Raw genomic sequence first — 6904 nt, forward strand, 5'->3', positions numbered from 1 at the left:
TATTTTAATTCTTCCAAGTATGGTGGTTAGAAAAAAAATGATCCTCCAAGGGAGAGGCACTATTAGGAGGTGTGGCCTTTAATGTGGGATGCCCCTCTGTATGCTGTGAATATGGTTAATAAAGAAGCTGATTTGGCCAATAGCCAGGCAGAATAGAGTCAGGAAGGAAATCCAAAGAGAGGTAAAGGGAAAAAGAAGGCAGAGTCCAAGAGATGCCTGCAGCATCAGGAGAACAAGATGTGAGGTAAAAGACCAGGAGTCTCGTGGTAAAATAGAGAATAATAGAAATTGGTTAATTTAAGTTGTAAGAGCTAGTTAATAATAAGCCAGAGACAAACAGCTCCCAAGGTCTGGTGTGGATCCACATAAGACCTGAAGAGGCTTTGAAAAGATTCTGAGTACACAGAAATGGAGGTGCACTGGGCTTCCCATTCTCACAATCTCATACAGCAGCACTGCAGAGATTCTTCTTCCAACAGCCGCCTTCAAGATGGACTGGCCACCAGCCACCATGAGCAAAGCAGCATCATGGGTTTCCACAGTCTCACACAGGCCTCGGTAGAGAGGCTACTTAGTAGTGTGTGGACGATTTAGCTCTTGCTCATAGAGACAAAAAATGTTTGTGGGTCAGCTGCATGCTACCTGATCACAGTGTTGTTGTTGGTGGTGGGGTAAGTGTGACCCTCATTGTTGTTTCTGCCATGTTAAAAAGCCAAGTCGAACAGAACCAATGGCCAAAGCAGCCACTTTTGTCCCAGCCAAGCCCACTGACCAATTTAAAACAGTGATCAAATAATTTTTACAGATACACACTAAAGCCAGATTCAGACAAAAAAAACCCACACAAATCTCTAAACGGGTCACAATATGTTTAAAAAAATGTACAAAGTTTTGTGTGTGAGAGAGGAAAAATAGTAAAGATAGTTATAAAAAGAAGTATATAGTTTTAAAAAACAAAGTCTTTAAAGAGACAGTAAAGTGATATAAAAGAAAAAAAAGCCATGTAAAGATAGAAAATATACAGAGGGCATCTGGATCCTTTATATATAGTATTGTGTTGATTTTGAATTTTTTGATGGACAAGAGACAACTGCTGGAAAACACAGGATTGAAAGGGAGTCTGATAAAATGTAACAACCTAAATATTTTTTAAAATGCATTAGGTTTAAAATAAAAGTCAAATATGTGTCTGTAAAATGGAAATTAAAAGATGCATTGCTGGCTGGACGGTGGTGGTGCAGCCTTTAATTCCAGCACTTGGGAGGCAGAGGCAGGCGGATCTCTTTGAGTTCGAGGCCAGCCTGGTCTACAAGAGCTAGTTTCAAGACAGACTCCAAAACAACACAGAGACACCCTGTCTTGACCAACCAACAAACAAACAAACAAACAAACAAATAAATAAAAAAAAATAAAACAATGCATTGCTTGGGAGAAGCAGCTTGGCTTTTGTTTCCACAGGAAACAAGCAGCTATGGATTCATTCCAGGTTAAGATGGACCAGCTGAGATCAAGGGAGACTCCTGAAACTTGACAGATGATATCTATCAATAAAAGTTGCAACTGGTCTTCCCAGGACTTGGTCATTACCTCAAAATTTTATCAGGGACCCTAAAGATGCTTTGCCCACAAACAGTAGGAAGCAGTTAGGAGAAAACAGCATCCACATTCCCTAGAATTTTGGGGGGTATGAATGGTATTTGGTTAATTGGTAGGTTATGGATGTTTATTATTTTTAGAATATAGGAATATAGGATAAAAATACAACTCTTCAACTCAGATATTTTGCATTGACATGAATTTTGTATAGTTATATAAACTTAATTTTATTATACAGTATATATGTTTCTATTCTTGTGTAAAGGATTTTTGTATATTGATACAAATTTAAGGTTAGTTTTGTTATACTATATGTATATTCCTACTCTTGGTTAAAGTATTGCTTGGACTGGGGGTGGAGATGCTGATTCACTGGGGATTAATATCTGTTATGGGTTAAAGTTATTATTCTCATGATATTAATAAAAAGTACTAGGAAACATGTAAGAAGAAAATATTAAGAATAAGTATACTTTCTATAACAAATATTTCTTCATGGTAAGACTTGGTTCTAATTTGAGATGCCTAGAGATTGCCATATTGGAAAAGATAAACCTGAAGCTAGGAAGCCTAAGAAGTTCTGGAAGCTCTGAGAGAGTTATATAAGGTGTGTAAAAGATGACATTTGTGTGTATGATGATTATAGGTTATTACAATTTCTAAGGTCAAAGTTCAAAGAAATATGTATTTAAATCAATAGTTCTCTTGTTATTGTCCTACTTGTGGTAATGTTTATAAGGACTGGCTTTAAGAAAATATGTGCATCCAATCAAGACTCATTAAAAAATATCTGGGTTCTGTTTAAGGTTCATCTAAATCTTATATAAAATGTTGTGGGAGGTTTGTACACTGTGTAAAGGTGTATTGCTGTGATTGGTGTAATAAAAAGCTGAATGACCAGTAGCTAGGCAGGAGGTGAATAGTTCTATTCTCATTTTCTGAAAATCTTGAACTAGACTTGTTCAGCTGGTTTTCTTTGGAGGGAGGGAGGGAGAGAGGGAAAGGGAGAGGAAGAGAGGGAGAGGCAGAGAGATTTCCTAAGAATGCCCTTTTTGCTGAGCTAGGAGAGCCTGCAGGTACACCTTCAGATGTTCTCTGGTGCTGATCAGAGATGGTGGATCTTGGATGGTGGATTTGAACACAAGTTCTAAACTTAGACTCAGTTCCTAGAGAGAAGAAGGTTGTGTGTGTGCTTGCATGTTCAGACCAGAATATTACATTGAAAACTGACTCAGACCTGTTAAAACAAAGGAAACAGAGGGAAGAGAATCACATTGCTTTGGTCCTGGAGTTTGTACAAGCTGTTCTTGACTCAGAAGGCCCAAGGACGGAGAGGAGTCACATTCAATTGAGCTCTCTCCAGAGGACGAAAACCTACTTCAACCTGGTAGGTGCTGTTGGGGCCGAAGGAGTAAGGAGAGAAGGGTGTGTGGTTACAGAGGGTCCTTCAGGCTGGCTGTGAACTGAGTTGATGGTTGTTCCTATGTAACGTGACCTGCAGGGAAGGAAGCATTCCTTCCTTAAGTTCTCCCTAAGAGAGTCAGTAGGGAGCTCATGAGAGCATGTAATGGTGAAGGCTGGTCTCTGATCCATCTTTGTCAGATTTGCTGTAGGAGACATAATTGAAAATGGCCGGATGAGGATTTTTGTACCATCAGCGACAATTCTTGCTTTCTTATAGTCATATCATTCAAAATGCAGTTCCCAATCACTGAGAATCTTGTTCTTTTCTGCAAAGAAAGTGATGTAAACAGATTACTCTTATTTAATCTTTTTTACAAAGTGCTATAACACCTGTTGATATATGCATGTTCATGACTATCTAGAGCTAGGGTTTCAATTTCCACCAACACATCCATGTCTCAAACATTTTATCTCCGTGACAGTTTCTACTGTCACATGCTGGTTTGTAAGATTGTCTGTTTTCATCTTTCCCTGGCTCTCAAAGTCGAGGTGCTGAGAGATGAGCTAATTTCCATTCTCCACTTGGAAATGGCACTCAGGGGAATAGCACCCCCTCCATCATCTTGCCCCATCTAGAAATCCCAAAGTCCCCTGCACTCCTTTGTCTTTCTCATGACCCACATAAAACCCATCATTAATTTTTTGATTATGCAACAATTTTGAGTCATCATCCCAGTGTCAGCTTTGAATAGCCTTTATTGGAACATTGCTGTGCATAGTCTCAGAAGGAAGTCACATTCTTTGCTGTTGGGAATTTTATGCCAAGGGATTTTTCCATGTCACAAATCTACTTAAGTTATTCTTTGCTTTAATTATGCTTTCTTTCTCTCATTGGTAGTACAGTTGGCCTTACTGATTCGTGGATCGTGCAGCTTTGGAATTATCTAGAAAAGGGCTTAGAGAGATGACTCAGTAGGTACAGCACTTGAAATGCAAATGTGGGGGTCAGACTTCTAACTCCTAGAATCCACTTAAAACCCAGTGACCCGGGTGCCCACCCAGCATGCAGGAGGTATAGAGAGGGGATCTCTGGGAAAAGCTGGCTAGCTATACTAACTGAAATGGGAAGTTCCGGCATCATTAAAAAATTTTGCCTCAATACAGAAGATGGAGAGTGATTGTCAGAGTCATTCAATGAGGCCCACAGGCCTCCATATGTACCCATGTGTACTTACATCCATGCAAACCTTGGCCTCTACACATCCAAGCATGCATTCATATGTACATGCACATACACCACATAGACACATATACAAATTTAATAAAAAAAAGTATTAGGGGCTGGAGAAATGGCTCTGCAGTTAAAAGCATCTGATACTCTTCCAAAGGACCCCAGCTCAGTTCCCAGCACCCACAATGGATGGCTCAGGTTCTAGAGGTGCCTTCCTCTGGCCTCTATGGCTACCCATATGGGGCACATACACAGACACACATTAAATAAAAATGAAAACTAAATTTTTAAAAAGAAAATATTCAGAAGCCTTGCACCCGAATAGAATATGTTCCTACTTGTTTTTGCATTCTGCAAAAACTGTGTGTGTGGTTAGTCTACTGCCACGTTGTGAATGTGAACTGTCCCTTCTCCCCCAAGTTATGTTGAATGCTTGGGTTCCTGCTACTGTCACTATCTCGGGTGTCCTGGAGAATTTTAATATGAGGTCAGTAGCTAGATGAAATATGACATGGGGGACATGAATTTGGTACTACATCTCCCCTCCTTGTATGTCTCTCTGCCTCTTGCTTGCCAAGAAGTCACCCATTACCTCTTCCATGTTCTCCTATCACTATGATGTTTAGTCAAAATGCACAGGGCTAAAGCGTCTGTGAACTGAGCCTTCTGAAACCGTGTGTCAAAATAAATCTCTTCTTCATTAAGTTGTTTATGTCAGACATTTTTCACAGTGACTTTGAACTGCTTCTGGTACAGTATCATTTTAAGTATTCTAGAAACTGTTTAAGTGATGTGGGAAGAGTGTGTGGTCATATGCAAAGACACTTGAATATCTGCAGATTTTGATTAGTAGCCTAGAAATGCAATGCCCTGCTATGTGGTGATATTCTCTTTAGGCTTTACCAAATAAAGCTTACCTGAAGATCAGAGAACAGAGCTAAGCCACTAGTTAGCCATAGAGGCCAGGCAGTGGTGGCATACACCATTAATCCCAGTACTTGGGACACAGAGGCAAACAGATTTCTGTGAGCTTAAAGCCATCCTGGGCTAAAAAAAAAAAAAAATAGTATCTGTTTAAAAGAAAAACAGAGCTTACACAAAGGTGATCCCAGCACTTGGGATCCCATGCCTTTAATCCCAGTACTAGGGAGGTGGAGGCAGGAATGATGTGGCTGGGCGGAGAGAGGAATATAAGGCAGGAGGATACAGAAGCTCAAGGCAGACTGAGTATTTGTAGAGACAGCTGCAGTCTGAGGATTCAGTCTGAGAATTCGAAGTGACAGGATCGCTCCTTTGGTTTGAAAATTGGTAGAGGTAAGAACTCCAATGGCTGGCCGCTCTGCTTCTCTGATTCTCAAGCTTTCACCCTCTGATAGTTGACTCTGAGTTTTTATTATTAAGATCAATTAAACTTCATGCAACTCAGCCAAGTAGATTTATGATTGTATGCATGGGCAATAACTTCTATAATATTTAATGTTGTGGTAAAATACATAATATGAGCTCTGCCTTAAACAGGGTTTAAAAATCTGTAAAAAATACATTGTTCCAAACTTTGCTAGCAGATCTGCAGACTTCATCTTGAACAAATGAAACATTAAACTGATTGACTAACAATGTCCCTTCCTGTCTACTCCAGTAGAGAGCATCCTTGCATTCTCTAGGTCTTGGAGAATTTGAGATAATACATGTAATCGGATCCATGTGTATTTAACGCTTGAATGACATATACTTCAACATCCTTAAGATTTATCAAATTATTGCATTTTGTAAACCTTCTTTCCCTTTAAGGTTGAATCAGTTCACAGTGAGAAGTAACATTTCCCTATCACATTGAAGGACATTTAGATTGTTTCTGCATTTTGGTTCTGTGAGTAGTGCTGTAAGGCACATGAGTGTGCTATTTCGTTGTTTTCAATTCTATTTTTTTTCCCCTGAGACTGTGTATCTCTGTCTAGTCCTAGCTGTCCTGGAACTTGCTCTGTAAACCCGGCTGGCCTAGAACTCATAGGTATCCGCCTGCCTCTGCCTCCCAGTTTTCAATTCTATTAAGTTTTTGAGAAATCTTGTTTATTTCTTTCGAGGACATAACACTTTGCCTTCCCACAGGGTACAGGGTTCCATTTTTAAGCATTAATACTGATAGCTATTTCTTCTATACCTTGCGGTAACAGCACCCTGACAGATCTAATACCTCATTGTGATGTTGGTTGACGTTTTTATGATAAGTGGTGAAATTGTGTTTTTGTTGTCTTATTGGCTAATTACATTTCTCTTTGGTGGTGCTGGGTCTTGAACTCAGGTTTTTATTCATGCCAGGGAAGGATTCTAATCCACTGAGGAAGGAACTCATTGCATTTCTTATTGAGAGAAATGCCTATCCAACTCATGGCACTCTTATTTCTTTTTTATTTATTGTTACTTTAAATTAGCATGGGATAATGGGCTTCTTTATGGCTTCCTCACACAGTATACACTTTGCGCATGTTCAGCCCACTATGTTTTCTAGTTCTCCTGACCCACCTCCACAGCCCCCATCTCCCTGAAAATTGTTCCTTTCTGATTTCATACTTTATACATACATATTTAATGTGTATCTATGCGTATATTTATGTATATATACACACATATTTTATATACTTATATACATATTTATGTAAACTTATATACATA

The sequence above is a fragment of the Microtus ochrogaster genome, chromosome 15 (genome assembly GCF_000317375.1).
Source record: "Microtus ochrogaster isolate Prairie Vole_2 chromosome 15, MicOch1.0, whole genome shotgun sequence".
Lineage (NCBI taxonomy): Eukaryota > Metazoa > Chordata > Mammalia > Rodentia > Cricetidae > Microtus > Microtus ochrogaster.